This window comes from Tachyglossus aculeatus, chromosome 2 (assembly GCF_015852505.1).
Source record: "Tachyglossus aculeatus isolate mTacAcu1 chromosome 2, mTacAcu1.pri, whole genome shotgun sequence".
Taxonomy (NCBI): Eukaryota; Metazoa; Chordata; class Mammalia; order Monotremata; family Tachyglossidae; genus Tachyglossus; species Tachyglossus aculeatus.
The window spans coordinates 11988628-12006348 of record NC_052067.1 but is presented as its reverse complement, the minus strand read 5'-3'; the positions used below and the strand labels follow the sequence as shown (position 1 = coordinate 12006348).

The 17721-nt window shown below is 42.6% G+C and overlaps 1 protein-coding gene across 3 annotated transcripts in view; it reads left to right on the top strand.

The window, feature by feature from the left end:
- The window catches only part of TMEM196 (transmembrane protein 196), a 58503-nt gene that overhangs the window by 4063 nt on the left and 36719 nt on the right, over positions 1-17721 (top strand). The gene's annotated exons all lie outside the window — the stretch shown is intronic.

Sequence of the window (17721 nt, the reverse complement as noted above, 5' to 3'; positions counted from 1 at the left end):
AGTAAGGAGGTCGCTATTTGACTCTGATGCCAAAGTTACAGGAACGTTCCCTTCTCTATTCTGCTTCTTATTCTAGAATCCCCTTTTTCTTGGAACCTGTGCCCTGGGTTAACTGATGTGTGTTTGAGATACCATGTGGTTGACATGGTTCCCCCATGTACAGGGAATATAGATAATGATAGCAACCCTGTTCTCTAGTAGATTTTGGCATTTTCAATAGGCAATCTGGATCATTTAGACTTTGAGCCCTGTGTGAGCCTGATTTATGCAGTGTAGTTTGATAGGGATGGTGGAGGTTGGTTCTGTGGACTGTCCTGAATTCTGAGAGAATCGCGCAGCCTTCTGCTTCCATTGAGCCACACAGACCTAGATTCTCAATGGTTCGATCCATCACCGACCACTTCCCCCTCTACAGGGAAATGCCAGAGGACAATTGCGAGAATTCTCTTGTTGACCACGTCCTTACAAGTTTTTAGCTATTTCTAAAGCTGTGCAGATCAAACTATTCACCCCGATCCAAGTTTCCAGAGAGTTACTGAAATTGTCCGTCATGACTTTCTCTCTTTTGGGAAATACCCCAGATAAGTTTACTGGAAGGAGCTGAAGGAGAAAATTGGGCTTTTAAAGACTCGGTTTTATTAATGGAAGATAAAAGTAATCATTTCATTTTACTTCTCAGTTTTTAAAATCAGGTGCTTCTAACCTGGATAGTGAAATCCACACATTGAAAACAATTTCAAGACTCAGAAAATGGAGGCATATGAAAGTCTAGGATTCCATTAAAGGCAGGCCAAAGTTAATTTGTTTGGGGCCACCGGTATCCTACTTGCAGGTCCATAGATACCATGCATGTAGAACTTTTCCCATATTTCATTTCAATATGGAACAAATTAAAATGTCTCTAGCACAAAACTAAAAAATCTCTCTCGTCACTATCTGATTTATCTTCCCAACGTTCCCATGGCCTAGAAAGTGCTGTTACTCGTTCTTTAAAATGGACATCCTGAAGTAGCAGAGGTTAATCAGCCGTCCCGAGAACAAATGATAAATCCGTGCCGCAACCGGATCTAAACCTAGGTTAGGCGGCATTTCCTACTTGGGATATCTCTCCTGGCCACTGATGGGAAGGTTCTACCCAGAGGAATTGTTGGACCCCCCAAATAACCACCTGGCAAGAACAAATACTGCCTGAAAGGTGAAATGGCTTTCAATCAGGAACGTGACGTGTCTGACACGATCTTTGCTGCTAGACAGCTGCAGGAAAAAGGCAGAGAGCAGAACCAAGACCCTTATATGATCTTCCAAGTCTTTACAGAGGATTTCAACTCGGCATGGAGTAATGGCTAGAATACGGGGCTGGGAGTCAGAAGGTCACGAGGTCTAATCCCGGCTCTTCTACTTGTCTGCTAGGTGACCTTGGGCAAGTCATTTCACTTCTCTGAGCCTCGGTTACCTCATCTGTAAAATGGGGATTGAGACTGTGAGCCCCCTGTGGGACAGGGACTGTGTCCAACCTAATTTGCTTGTACCCCCCCCCCCCCCCCAGCGCTTAGTACAGGGCCCGGCGCACAGTAAGCACTTAACAAATACCGTAATTATTATTGTTTTTATTATTAAATGTGATGGCCTGGAGGTCATTATTCATGAGTTTGGCTGTCTGGAGAAGTCGGTTACATCACAAGGTGTCTCCACCCTGAAATGACTATCAGAATTCAGCGTGATGGCTGATTCTCGACATTCTTCTTTGAAATTAATGGAATCAAGCAAGGCTGAGTTTTTGCACTGATGCTCTTTTCTGGGATATCTGTGACTTTTCTAGACTCTAAGCACTTCCCTCTAGACTGTAAGCACCTTTCTCTAGACCATAAGCACCTCGTTGGGAGCGGGGAATCATGTCTTACCAACCTTATCTCATTGTACTCTCCCAAGCGCTTAGTGCAGTGCTCTGCACACAGTAGGCATTCAGTAAACACCACTGATTAACGGAGGCATTTAAAGGCACAGATCATGAAGACTACATGCAGTATTGCTTAGGAAATAGATTCAGATTTTTTGCAACTTCAAGTGAAGACAAAGATGGCAATGGCTCTCATCCACCAGCAGCTATCTGTGGGAAATTAAACAGATCTGAACATATAAATGTTCTGGACTGACCACCCTCTTGAAGAACACTTAACACTGAAGTCATGCTCCAGTTGAGGCCCAGCTTCATCACTACAGTATCTACTTCAATGACAACCAATGATGATGCGCAGCTTTAAGCACCCAAAATTCTGATAGTTGGGCAGGATTCTCTTGGAAATTGTCATTATCGATGATGACATTTAAGATGTATTAGTATGGCCAGTGCAGCAGCTGGTAAGTTCTGGAAGGAAAGAGAGACCAGCCTGAAGATAAAGATTGTCTGAAGTGCCCCTGTCTTTAAAACTTCATTATATGGAAGTCATGGTCACCCTGTCATTGGCATATAAGGAATTTGACTAGTACTATTTGTGCCATCTGAGATGGAGAGCTAGCAAAAAATAGCAAGCTCTCATATTAAGCACTGAGATCCTACAATCTGAGAAGCAGCATGGCCTCTATGCCTCAGTTACCTCTTCTGTAAAATGGGGATTGAGACTTTGAGCCTCACGTCAGCGAGACACTGTGTCCAACCCGATTTGCTTGTATCCACCCCAGCGTTTATGCTTGGCACATAGTAAATGCTTAAGAAATAGCATCATCATTGTTATTATTATTAGAGAAGCAGCGTGGCTCAATGGAGAGAGCCTGGGCTTGGGAGTCAGAGGTCATGGGTTCAAATCCCGACTCCACCACTTGTCAGCTGTGTGACTTTGGGCAAGTCACTTAACTTCTCTGTGCCTCAGTTCCCTCAACTGTAAAATGGGAATTAAGACTGTGAGCCCCACCTGGGACAACCTGATCACCTTGTATCCTCCCCAGCGCTTAGAACAGTGCCTTGCACATAGTAAGTGCTTAACAAATGCCATTATTATTATTATCATTATTATTATTACAATTTGGTCATATCACAGGCATCAAGGCACTGAAGACTACAGTTCAGCTTCAGTGGTGCAAGTGTCTAGTACAATAATAATGATAATACCAATAATAATAATCTGGGTCTTTGTTATGCATTTTCAATGTGCCATACTCCATATTAAGTGCTGGGTTAGATACAAGATAACCAAGTCAGACACAATCTCTGTCTCATATGGGGTTCACAATCTCAGTAGGACTGCACACAGTAAACATTCAATAGATGCGATTGACTGACTCCCCATTTTACAGATGAGGGAACTGAGGCACAGAGAAGTTAAATGACTTGCCCAGAGTCATCCAGTAGTCAAGTGGCAGACTTTGGATTAGAACCCACATCCCCTGACAAGTGGATGATAAAATTATTCTCCAGAGATCTTTTATAGAGAGCTTAGGACAGTACTCTGCATACAGTAAGTGCTCAAATTCTGCCCAAGAGCTTAGTGCAGTGCTCTGCACACAGTAAGCGCTGAATAAATATGATTGAATGAATGAATGAATGAATAAATACCATTGATTGATTAACCCTGGGTCATGCTTGAAAGGTGACCGGAAGAAAAGGACAAACATACTCAAAGCCAACCACAAAACACGGTTCAGTGACATTATTGCTTGGAAACTCATGGCTCAAAGTCGGTCTAGTAGACGTCAAATTGCCACAGCAAAGGAGAAACATGCTAAATGAAAGGGCTTTCAACACAACTCCAAGACCAGCACTTACTCTCACATTGTCAGGCTGTGGTCAACACTGGGCCCCTTGGCCTGTACACAGGCCTCATCATTCACAAGCAGTGGTGGGACCAAAGTTTATGTGACATTTTTGCCTGACCTTTTTTAGGGTCAGTCCCAGATTTTATTCCTCAACTGCTCACCCCTATGCATGACTTTGGTTGGATGAGAATCAGGATAACCCTTCTTCTATCATAGTTGCTCCCACCAGGAGAAGCAGAGTTAGGTTTTCCCTCTCTTGGCCCCCAGGGTCAAATGGGTGGTTTAAACTTGGAGAAAATCGAGTCCTGCAACTAGTCTCTTGGTTATCTCCCACCAGGGTGCACTTTCTCCTCTCAAAAAACATCAGCTACCAACCTTCACTCCTAATGGGGAATATTTCAGGAGTGTAAAGCTCGGAATATTGGGTTTCAATCCCCTTGTGGTCCTGCATAAATGAGTTAATTTTATTTTACAGTAGATCCCGCAAGCGGGGACCTTTTAGATACATTGTTCATTGGCTTTAAAATGAGATTTAAATTCAGCTCTCCCTGAATTAACTGAAAATAATCTGTCTATAATTGAATTTTTTATGGTACATTCAAATAAGGCTGAAAATGTACATCTATTCAGTTGTATTTAGCACAAAAAATGCCTACACACTCTAAAGAATAATGCAGATTAGTCATGTCGACTTAACTTTAGAAATCCTTCTTTCTAGCAAAAAAGTGCATTTTTTTCTTTTTTGGCTCTGTAACCGTACCCGAAAGGAGGTGTAATTTTAAAAAGAATATGAAGCAGACACGAAAGACTGATTTTAATGTGGGGAAAATCATAAAGCATGTGAATAGGGTGAATATGGAATTGTGTTCATCAAATCTTCTTCAGCCTGCACTAGGTCAAGAGGAGAAACTTGAAGCTTGAAGATGTTAGGCAAAAAGTAAATGGAGGTATCTTCCCTGTGTAGCTGTAAGCATGTGGAATTTGTTGTTTGAGGAAGCTGTGTGGGTTTGTGTGTGTGTGTGTGTGTGTGTGTGTTGTGTGTGTGTGTATTGGAAGAAGACACCACTGATGGTGTAGCTCACCGACAAATGTTTGTTAAGCTGAAAAAGGTAATTCAGGTCATACAGTCTTTTTTTTTAGTGGTATTTATTAAGTGCTTACAATGCTGTAGTAGACACAAGATCATCCAAGTAGACACAATCCATGTCTCACGTGGGGTTCATGGTCTTATCCTCATTTTATATATGAGATATGTGAGGCACAGAGAAGTTAAGTGACTTGCCCAAAGGCACACAGCAGACAAGTGGCGGAGCGGGGATTAGAACTCAGGTCCTCTCGGTCACAGACCCGTGCTTTTTTTACTAGGCCATGCTTCTTCTCAGGCCACAGTCCTGCCCACACTGGGCGTACCAAATGGCTGACACTTATGCTGCAATGATTTACGTTTTCAGTGCTGTTTTCTCATTTTCTTCCCTTTATTCTCCTTACGAACAAGGCAGCAAATATCAGCAGTGTCAGAGGAGTTTGGATAAGTTCATGGATGAAGGTTGCCCTTCCCCATACGCCCTCCAATCTGCATCAACTATGCACTTGGCTATGTACTCCTTTAAGTATTTTGATAACCCAGCCGACGGCCCTTATGCAAATATCCGTATCCTCTCCTATTTCCCCTATCCTTAATCTATTTTAATATCTGTGTCCCCTTGTAGACTGTAAGCACCTGGTGGGTAGAGATCATGTCTACCAATTCTATTTGTATTGTACTTTTCCAAGCACTTAGTAGAGTGTTCTGCACACAGTAAGTGCTCAATAAATACCATTGATTGATTGATTGATTGGGGATATTCACTGATACATCCATAAATGTTAGGATCAATGTTCAGGAGGTCAACTGACACACAGTTCTCCAAGCATCCTGTTGCCTGGAATAGAAACCTGGGAAGACTGGAATTTTAGTTGGGACTAGTGATAGCACCGCGCATAGTGTTATGAAATGAAATAGTTATTGAGAACAGTGACTACCTCAAAGGTTCTTCAGGGCAATTAGCAGATGGATTTACTGCAAAATCAACTCCTTTGTGCTGAATTCTGGTAACTGAGTTTTAATCTCCCTCGGCTTTTTTTACGGTATAAACAAATCCAGTATCCAGGGACTTCATGAATTTGGCAGAATGAATAGGATTCATCAGTAGCATTTTTTCAGCCCTTACTGTGTGCAGAGCATCTACTAGGCACTTGGGAGTGTATAGGAGAGTTGGCATTTATAATCCCTCCCCTTAACAATTTTACAATATGATCAGATAATTTTTAAAAAGGATGAAAACAGATACAGAACAGAATCCAATACATAATGCATTAACCTCATGACATTAAAAAGGGAGGCTGTAGGGGAGATGTGAAGGAACGGTACTGAGTGGAAAGGGAAATTTGTTCCGAGTACTAGAGGATTTGGGCTCCTGCCAAAGGGCTCTTAGTTTGGAGTTTGATCCACTGAACAGATTGTGTGTGTCGGAGATCCACGGGTTTCTGGAAGTTTGCTTGGTGAAAGACTCACTCTTTTTAAGACTGCTTTGCTCTTCTAAAGCTTCACTCCCTTTTCTTCTCCCTTAGTCTCATTTCTTTCAAAGACTTCTTTCTCACTGTGCTAAGCACTTTGTACAGTACATTGCATCAGTTGGAATTCAATAAGTAACAGTATTACTACCTCCACTGGGGAAATTTCCCATGCCATTTGCTCCATTTGGTAATTCAGCTCAATAGCCAAGTCTGCTAGTTAGGCTTTCTCCGAATCTCCCCCTGCTAGTGTTTTACCAGACTGCTTGGATTTTATTTTCAATGGAGATGCTCAATGACATCAGCAAGTTTAACCGGTCTGCACAATCAGTGGTGTTTCATCTTTGTATTTTCAGCTCAACGAGTGCTGGGATTTTTTTTTACTTCTTCTAAATATTGGGCTATTAGGCATAGTTCAAAGCAATCTGTTTATGGGGCAGATCATGAATTTTCACTATCCCAGTATATCTGGATGCATATCTTTTGGTGATGGAAGTGGATTTTGTCTCCTGTTTATGCATTAGCATTCTGGGTGAGGCGGAAAATGGCTTTAAAAATATCTCTGAGATTATTAATAAAGGGCAAAAAAAATAAAATCTTGTATGGAGAAAAATGGTATCAATGGAATTCCTAATCTTTAAAAGGTGAACAAGATGTAATCAAGAAATGAGAGTCAAAGAAGTGTAGTTCACCTTATTTTCATTTTTTGGAATAATAAGAGTAATAATATTTAAGCCCTTATTATGTGCCAAATGCTGTGGTAGATATAATATAATCAGATTAGACTCAGTCCCTGTCGCACATGGGACTCATAATCTAACAGTGAGGGAAATCAGGTATTTTTCCCCAAGTTATAGATGAAGTAATTGTGTGAGACTTTGGATAAGTCACTTAACTACTCTGTGCCTCAGTTACCTCTTCTGTAACAGGGTAGTTAAGTGACTACTACCAAGGTCACACAACAGACAAGCTGCAGAGCTCTGATTAGAATCCAGGTTCTCTGATTCCCAGGCCCCTTTTCTTTCCATTAGGCCACTTGCAATCTTTCAAGGGTTAATATTCTTCTTTCTCAGTTCCCCAAAATGCTGCATTGTAATTATTCAATTATTTATACAGAATTATAATGTCCAATCATCAGTGGTATTTCCTGCGTGCGTATTGTGTGCAGAGGACTAGGCTAAGCACTCGGGAGAGAACAGTACAATAATAATAATGATGATATTTGTTAAGTGCTTACTATGTGCAAAGCATTGTACTAAGCGCTGGGGGGATACAAGGTGATCGGGTTGTCCCACGTGGGGCTCACAATCTTAATCCCCATTTTCCAGATGAGGGAACTGAGGCCCAAAGAAGTGAATTGACTTCCCCAAAGTCACACAGCTGACAATTGGCGAAGCCGGGATTTGAACCCATGACCTCTGACTCCAAAGCCCGGGCTCTTTCCACTGAGCCACGCTGACACTTTCCTGGCTCAGAATGAGCTTACGGTCCAGAATCATCATGGCACCAGTTCAGCTGTGTTGGATAAGCAGTCCTGCAATATGTGGAGCTCTGCAAGTTTCCGTGACTCTCAAATCGCGGTGTTTATTATTTTTGAAAATCCCGTTTGCTCTTATAAACAAACGTCTAAATAGCGAGCTGGCCCTATCTACTCATTCCAAACAAAGGCTTGCTCTAATGCGGCACCTCTGTTTCACTGGCCTCTCCACTGACATCCTGCCTTCCTTTTTCCAAGTGAACAGACCACTTCCAATATACCCCCTTTGGCAAATTCAGCCTTTCCATTGTACTTCTAACACTACCTTATTACTGGGTGACTGACCTGCTTTTCAGAGATTGAGCCCCACAGTTCTTCCTGGCTTTGTGGTTCTCAGAAGAGAAGGGTGATCTGTAATAATAAAAATAAGGATGGTATTTGTTAAGTGCTTACTATGTGCCAAGCACTGCTCTAAGCATTACAGTAGATTTAAGGTAATCAGGTTGTCCCACATGGGGCTCACAGTCTTAGTCACCATTTTACAGATAAGGTAACTGAGGCACAGAGAAGTTAAGTGACTGGCCCAAGGTCACACAGCTGACAAGTGGCAGAGCTGTGATTAGAACTCATGATTCCCAAACCTGTGCTCCTGCCTCTAAGCCATGCTGCCGCCCCTCTGGGAATGGGCTATTCCTTCTCTGAGTTTTGGAGATTAGAAATAGATTGACTTCAAGGTGATTAGAAATATATGGTTTAAAAACTCAGTTTGTTCAGCTACTGACCCAAATCTTTCCAAAACAATCCACACAAAAACATTCTCAGCCTAAAAGAAAAGAACAGGACTTTAATTATCAGTGGTATTTATTGATCACTTACCGTGCACAGAGCACCATACTAAGCATTGTTCAAATTTAAACTGAAGTGCTTTAATATAATTTCTAGAATTTCCTTCCTAATGGGTTATTCCCTGGGAACAATTTTTGTCTGAAGATTTTGAAATGCCTTCTCCAGAATCAGGTAGCACAGTGGCACTTGAAGAAGAAAACTAATTTTTCAACTGACCTAGATTGCTCTCGGTATTCAGGAAGAAATCAAAGTTTCTGGAGTGGTGTGGTGATTCTAAGAGCAAGTCAGTGAAAGTGCAAAGAATCCAAACTGCAATTACAGGTAGTTATTTTTAAGGATCATTTACATGAAGACATACTATACTCTCCTATCTGGCAGTGTGCTGTTGTTTCTAAAGGCTTCACAAAAAAAAATTGATGTGAATAAGTGTAAAATGAATATCTAGAAAGATATAGCACTTTAAAATCTTAAAATATCTTATATGTCATGTTTTTTTTACAAGAAACCCATTCTTGTCTACTTATACTTTCTCACTATCCTTACTCTTTTCACTTTGCTTTAAGGTGAAATCATCGGGAATCTCAGACTGAACAAAAAACCAGACATAGAGAAATCCGTTGCTACCTTCTAATTCAATCTGAATTTCATTTTCGACAGAATTACCAAATCTTGGGTCGATACATATCAAATTTCTCCATGAAGATCTCTGCGTTAATTGAAATGTAAATATTTTATCTACAAAACAGAGATAGTGTGCTTTACTGGTATTAGAGAGGTTTTGTGCAAGTTCCATTCAAATGCTTAGGTAACTACTGAAAAGAAACATGATCTATGGTTATGCCGCTTCCTAAATAATTGGTTGACCCCAATATGATATTAGGAAATTTAGGTCAATTGTCTAATGATTGCTGAACCCAGGAGGAGGAAATATATGGCTATGTATATGCATGAAAGAGAATTGAAACCATCCCAAATGTTTAATAATCTGCAGATGGACCTTTACCAATAGATTCTGAGATCTCCCTCAGGGATGACTAAGGTCAGTCTTTACCGTTAACATTGGGTCGGTACGTTTTCTTGAATAATTATGAGTCTGTGCTAGTACCAGAACTACCACTGTCTCTTCTTGAGCTGTTTCTTAAAGCATGGTGTCACGGCCCCACATTTAAAAATTGGATTGCTGCTTCTCTGGTAAAAAGTAAATGGAAAATTCCTTCCCTGTTTTAGCCTCAGTAAAATTTCCTCTTGGCGATAAGGTGAATTTTAAAATATAATTTTTCTCTAACCAGAAATGATCACGCTTTAACAATGTGCGTTAGGTTCTTTAAGGTTTAGAACTGAAGTAAAAGCACCACAAGATCTCTGGTTAGCCTTATTTTCTGTAAATTACAGCTGTCACCGTTCATTGAAATATCTTTCAGCCTTTAGGACTTACAGCCAGTGTTCAGAAAATCAAGGGGAAAGGTAGCAGTCGGTTATCTAAAATCCTGTAGCCACTGCAGCAAAAATCTTCAAGAGTTGCAGAGGCTGGGTGGTTGATTTGAGAGAGGGGAGAAATTCCCAGGAGTAAGAATCCTGAGCTGGGCTCACTCTAAGTAGCTGGTAAGACTGCTGCCCTGAGGAGCAATTCAGCTCTAAATTGTAAGCTCGCTGTGGGCAGGGAATGTGTCTGTTTATTGTTGTAGTGTACTCTCTCATGCATTTAATTCAGTGCTCTGTAAACAGTGAGTGCTCAATAAATACGATCGACTGGCTGACTGAATCTTAAAACCCTTCTCAATAGTTAGAAGCAGTTCCAGCCAAGCCCAGGCCAGTCTAATTCCTAGTACCAACCTGGAGATTACCGCTGTCCCAGAGTCTACCCTGCGTCTCTATTAAGTGATCGACCCAATGATATACTTAATGACCAAACCTGGAGGAGATACCCTGCTCAATTACTTACCCAGACTTTTCCTCAAGATTCTTTAGACCCTCAAAGATGCTGCCATCATCACCATCATCAAGATGGAAGGTACATGATTAAACTGTGGTTTCTCACTGTACTGCCGTACTCTTGGATGATGGCAAAAAACTAGCCACAGTCTTCTGGACTGGCTCCTAGAGATTATCACCGAAAGCACACCAAAAGAATCACAGTGCACTTCCTACCTCAGTGTGACTGAGAATCGTGCCTATTGGGTTTATGGTAATATTCTGATACCTTTTTTTTTTTGTAGAGCTGTATCCCTGCTCTTGGAAAGATATCTTCTGCCCCACCCAATCTGGGCCGCATCTATTCTGGCAAGCCAACCATACGATGTCAAGTTAATATTATTTAGACAATCAATCAATGGTATTTATTGAGTGCTTACTGTGTGCAGAGCACTGTACTAAGCACTGGGGAGGGGACAATGCAACAGAATTGGTAGACATGTTCCCTGCCCACAATGCACTTATGGTCTAGAGGGATGAGTGACTTCAAAGTATGTGATATTATTCATTAGTCTCCATTAATTTAATTGTTTTCTGTGGTCACGTAAGGTCCTGAAAATGTTTTAACTTTTTTAAGGAGTTTGCCAACTGGGTGCCTTGCACATAGTAAGTGCTTAATAAATATCTTCATTATTATTATTATCAGTTCCTCCCATATGGGAGAGGGGCTATTACGACTCAGTATCTTCTGGTTCTCTCCTTGTGGGGCGTGTTTTTCTGTTAAAGGCTTCAGTGATGGTGTGGTCGAAACAGCTATTGTAGTATAGGAAACAGCTATTCTAGCATATCTTTTAAAGTGATAGCTCCTGTCTTCATTAAAAAAAGTTAATTTAATAATTTGTTCAATACCAGGGGTCGGGTAGCAAGTCCATTGTCCATTGAGCAGATCTGGGCAGGCATCATGTGCCAAAGGTTTATCCAGATATTTCATCCTCAGAGTTTCTAGGAAGTAGATTTCAATTCCCAGATTGTAATTCCAAGATTTTTTTTAAGTGCAGCTGAGGTGTGCTGAACATTAACTTCATTTTTGAAGTGGGAACATACCTAGAAAATTGATTTTAATCCCACGGTGCCCTGGTTCAAGTGTCCAGGTCAATGAAACACAAGTTGGCTACTACTAATGACAGCAGTAATCCTATTCAATCAATCAATTAATGAGTGCTATTGTTTGCAGAGCACTGTACTAAGTACACCTATTTTAACATCTGTCACCCCTGGTAAAATGTTAGCATCTTGTGGAGAGGGATCATGTCTTCCAACTTTGAAGTATTATACTTCCCAAGTGCTTAGTATAGTGCTCTGCCCACAGTGATCATTGAGTGACTACCATTGATTAATTGATTAGAGTTTATAGACACAATCTCTGCCTTCAAGGAGGTTTCAAGGGACACCTTTGGTCTGCTTGTAAAAATATCATCTATGCGGGAAGTATATTGTTGCTAGAGAATATTCAATCTCAGAATATTTTGGTATGAGGGGAGGCATGAGGATGACATTTGTCTCATTAGCAAAGGTTTGCGAAGGTAAATGTCAATAGGTCAAGGAAGAAAAGGAGCAGGAGTAGAAGAAAGAGGAGAAAAAAGACATTAACCTTGGGGGAATAGGGCTCTCAAGTTAATTAAAACATGAGATGTCTCATGAGGCAGAGGCAGAGTGTCAAAGAAGACTGGGCAAGAAAAAGGTTGAACTAGCAACTTTCTTAAGGATGGGATTCATGTAGTCAGGATTTATTAAGGGATTTTATTATGAACCTGGAACACAGGACACATGCTAAAGAGTAGACATTGTACTGGAAACTCTTCATTTGAAGTTGTATTACATTTACTAGGGACAAAACTGTGCACTACACACCATGGAATTATAGAAATTGAATTTAATAATAATAACTGTGGTACTTGTTGAGCAATTACTATATGCCAGCACCCTGCTAAACATTAGGGTAGTTACAGGAAAATTGCAGAAATGTCCAACATGGGGTTTACAGTCTAAAAGAGAAGGTGAACAGGCATTTAATCCCCATTTCACAAATGAGGAAACTGAGGCCCAGAGAAGCCGAGAAACAGTGTGGCCTAGTGGAAAGAGCATGGGCCTGGGTCCTCTGAAGTCCTAACTTCACTACGTACCTGCTGTGTAACCTTGGGTAAGTCACTTCACTTCTCTGTGCTTCAATTCCCGCATCCGCAAAATGGGAATTCAAACCTGTTCTCATTCCTACTAAGACTGAGCCTCACTGATTATCTCATTGGGCCCTGATTATCTCATGTCTAATCCAGCACTTAGTACAGTGCTTGGCACATAATAAGCGCTTAACAAATACCACAAATATTGTTAAGTGACTTGTCCAGGGTAATAAAACAGGCAAGTAGCAGGGCCAGGATTAGACTGTCAAACACACTGATTCCTGGTGTGCTATATGCAGACTGTAAATTCATTGTGTCTGTTATATTGCACTCTCCCAAGTACTTAGTACAGTGCTCTGCACACAATAAGTGCTCAATAAATATGTTTAATTGATTGACTGATTATGCCCCAGGTGGATGAAGATGAATGGACATCCTTTGACAACCAATCAATCATTAATCGATCGTAGTTTTTGAATGCTTACTTCTTCCAGGTTTTTTTTTTGCCCCTCCTTATAAAGCTACATCAAATAGTGCTCTTTGCTCACGCCAAAATGAACTAACTAATTTAGGTTACAGAAACGGAGAAAAATGAATTGCAAAGAAACCTTTATTCTAACAATTTAGAGAAGTTTTAGTCTATTCTTCCACCCCTAGAAGGGTTATATTCCAGAAGTTATCATTGAGGGATGAGAAAAGATAGTTGAGACTGGCAGCAAAACTAACCTGGCATCTGAAGATCCTAAGGAGAGGATTCAGAGGGGATGAAACTGGAGCTTAGGGAAGCCCACCTTCCTCTTGTCAAACTACAGGGCTCCAGTGGTTAGAACAGTGCTTGGCACATAGTAAGCGTTTAACAAATACCAGCATTATTATTATTACTATAATTAATCAATCGATGTTATTTATTGAGCACTTGCTGTGTGAAGAGTGTTGTACTAAGTAATTGGGAGAGTGTAGTCTAACAAAGATGGTAGACACATTCCCTGCACACAGCAAGCCTACACTCTAGAGGGGGAGATGTGAGCCCGCTGTTGGGTAGGGACTGTCTCTATATGTTGTCAACTTGTACTTCCCAAGCGCTTAGTACAGTGCTATGCACACAGTAAGCGTTCAATAAATACGATTGAATGAATGAATGAATGAAGCACTTAGTACAGTGCTATGCACACAGTAGGAGCTCAATAAATACAATTGAATGAATGAATATGACTATAAATAATGAAATTACAGATGTAACTGCCTTTCTTCTCTGACTGCTTCATTATGCATCAGCAGACCCTGAAACTCCCTTTTAATCTTCTCTTCTCAATTCCACACACTTCCCCAGGGATTCTGTTCCCAAATTCATCATGATTTCCAGTGTTCTCCTTTGGGCCTCCTCTAAATGATCTACTTTCCAAACTGTGGAAAGTCCAAGGACGGATTCTCCCATCCTCTCTCTCATCGATCCCGTTGAACAGGACAGAAGAAGAACTATTAAACTGCAGACCTGAGAGAGGGGGGAAAAATAAGCAAGAAGAAAAAATTCGGAAGCTAAAGGATGAGAAAGGAAGGGATGACAGCACTGTGAGAGTGTGAGGCTCAAACCCTTTCGTTTTTTGAGATGAGGATATGTTGTTGTGGGCGCTCTCCTCGGATTTGAATGGGTACCTGCTGCCATCAAGTGGTCAGACACAACGTTGAGTTGTTTAGTTGTCAACGCTGCAACTGTTGCCTATTTCCTTGTTGTCCTGTCTGTCTCCCCCATTCTAGACTGTGAGCCCGCTGTGGGCAGGGATTGTCTCTCTTTGTTGCTGAATTGTACTTCCCAAGCATTCATTCGTTCATTCAGTCGTGGTCAGACACAGCCTTGAGCTGTTTAGTTGTCAATGCTGCAACTGATGCCTATTTCCTTGTTGTCCTGTCTGTCTCCCCCCTTCTAGACTGTGAGCCCACCGTGGGCAGGGATTGTCTCTCTTTGTTGCTAAACTGTAGTTCCTAAGCATTCATTCGCTCATTCAATCGTGGTCAGACACAACCTTGAGTTGCTTAGTCGACAACACTGCAACTGATGCCTATTTCCTTGTTGTCCTGTCTGTCTCCCCCCTTCTAGACTGTGAGCCCCCTGTGGGCAGGGATTGTCTCTCTTTGTTGCTAAACTGTAGTTCCTAAGCATTCATTCGTTCATTCAGTCGTGGTCAGACACAACCTTGAGTTGTTTAGTTGTCAACGCTGCAACTGATGCCTATTTCCTTGTTGTCCTGTCTGTCTCCCCCCTTCTAGACTGTGAGCCCCCTGTGGGCAGGGATTGTCTCTCTTTGTTGCTAAACTGTAGTTCCTAAGCATTCATTCGCTCATTCAATCGTGGTCAGACACAACCTTGAGTTGCTTAGTCGACAACGCTGCAACTGATGCCTTTTTCCTTGTTGTCCTGTCTGTCTACCCCCTTCTAGACTGTGAGCCCCCTGTGGGCAGGGATTGTCTCTCTTTGTTGCTAAACTGTAGTTCCTAAGCATTCATTCGCTCATTCAATCGTGGTCAGACACAACCTTGAGTTGCTTAGTTGTCAACACTGCAACTGATGCCTATTTCCTTGTTGTCCTGTCTGTCTCCCCCCTTCTAGACTGTGAGCCCACCGTGGGCAGGGATTGTCTCTCTTTGTTGCTAAACTGTAGTTCCTAAGCGTTCATTCGCTCATTCAATCGTGGTCAGACACAACCTTGAGTTGCTTAGTCGACAATGCTGCAACTGTTGCCTATTTCCTTGTTGTCCTGTCTGTCTCCCCACTTCTAGACTGTGAGCCTGCTGTGGGCAGGGATTGTCTCTCTTTGTTGCTGAATTGTACTTCCTAAGCATTCATTCGTTCATTCAATCGTGGTCAGACACAACCTTGAGTTATTTAGTTGTCAACGCTGCAACTGATGTCTATTTCCTTGTTTTCCTGTCTGTCTCCCCTCTTCTAGACTGTGAGCCCGTGGTGGGCAGGGATTGTCTCTCTTTGTTGCTGAATTGTACTTCCTAAGCATTCATTCGTTCATTCAATCGTGGTCAGACACAACCTTGAGTTATTTAGTTGTCAACGCTGCAACTGAAGCCTATTTCCTTGTTTTCCCGTCTGTCTCATCATCATCATCAATCGTATTTTTTGAGCGCTTACTATGTGCAGAGCACTGTACTAAGCGCTTGGGATGTACAAATTGGCAACATATAGAGACAGTCTGTACCCAACAGTGGGCTCACAGTCTAAAAGGGGGAAACAGAGAACAAAACCAAACATACCAACAAAATAAAATAAATAGGATAGATATGTACAAGTAAAATAAATAAATAAATAAATAGAGTAATAAATATGTACAACCATATACAGGTGCTGTGGGGAAGGGAAGGAGGTAAGATGGGGGGGATGGAGAGGGGGACGAGGGGGAGAGGAAGGAAGGGGCTCAGTCTGGGAAGGCCTCCTGGAGGAGGTGAGCTCTCAGCAGGGCCTTGAAGGGAGGAAGAGAGCTAGCTTGGCGGATGGGCAGAGGGAGGGCATTCCAGGCACGGGGGATGACGTGGGCCGGCGGTCGATGGCGGGACAGGCGAGAGCGAGGTACGGTGAGGAGATTAGCGGCGGAGGAGCGGAGGGTGCGGGCTGGGCAGTAGAAGGAGAGAAGGGAGGTGAGGTAGGAGGGGGCGAGGTGATGGACAGCCTTGAAGCCCAGGGTGAGGAGTTTCTGCCTGATGCGCAGATTGATCGGTAGCCATTGGAGGTTTTTGAGGAGGGGAGTAATATGCCCAGAGCGTTTCTGGACAAAGATAATCCGGGCAGCAGCATGAAGTATGGATTGAAGTGGAGAGAGACATGAGGATGGGAGATCAGAGAGAAGGCTGGTGCAGTAGTCCAGACGGGATAGGATGAGAGCTTGAATGAGCAGGGTAGCAGTTTGGATGGAGAGGAAAGGGCGGATCTTGGCAATGTTGCGGAGCTGAGACCGGCAGGTTTTGGTGACGGCTTGGATGTGAGGGGTGAATGAGAGAGCGGAGTTGAGGATGACACCAAGGTTGCGGGCTTGTGAGATGGGAAGGATGGTAGTGCCGTCAACAGAGATGGGAAAGTCAGGGAGAGGACAAGGTTTGGGAGGGAAGACAAGGAGTTCAGTCTTCGACATGTTGAGCTTTAGGCGGTGGGCAGACATCCAGATGGAGATGTCCTGAAGGCAGGAGGAGATGCGAGCCTGGAGAGAGGGGGAGAGAGCAGGGGCAGAGATGTAGATCTGGGTGTCATCAGCGTAGAGATGATAGTTGAAGCCGTGGGAGCGAATGAGGTCACCAAGGGAGTGTGTGTAGATCGAGAACAGAAGGGGACCAAGCACTGAACCTTGGGGAACCCCCACAGTAAGAGGATGGGAGGGGGAGGAGGAGCCTGCAAAAGAGACTGAGAAAGAACGACCGGAGAGATAAGAGGAGAACCAGGAGAGGACGGAGTCTGTGAAGCCAAGGTCAGATAGCGTGTTGAGGAGAAGGGGGTGGTCCACAGTGTCAAAGGCAGCTGAGAGGTCGAGGAGGATTAGGACAGCGTAGGAGCCGTTGGATTTGGCAAGCAGGAGGTCACTGGTGACCTTTGAGAGGTCTCCCCCCCTCTAGACTGTGAGCCTGCTGTGTGCAGGGTTTGTCTCTCTTTGTTGCTAAATTGTACTTCCAAAGCATTCATTCATTCATTCAATCGTGGTCAGACACAACCTTGAGTTGTTTAGTTGTCAACGCTGCAACTGATGCCTATTTCCTTGTTTTCCTGTCTCCCCACTTCTAGACTGTGAGCCCATTGTGGGCAGGGATTGTCTCTCTTTGTTGCTGAATTGTACTTCCTAAGCATTCATTCGTTCATTCAATTGTGGTCAGACACAACCTTGAGTTGTTTAGTTGTCAACGCTGCAACTGATGCCTATTTCCTTGTTTTCCTGTCTGTCTCCCCGCCTTCTAGACTGTGAGCCCGTTGTGGGCAGGGATTGTCTTTCTTTGCTGCTGAATTGTACTTCATAA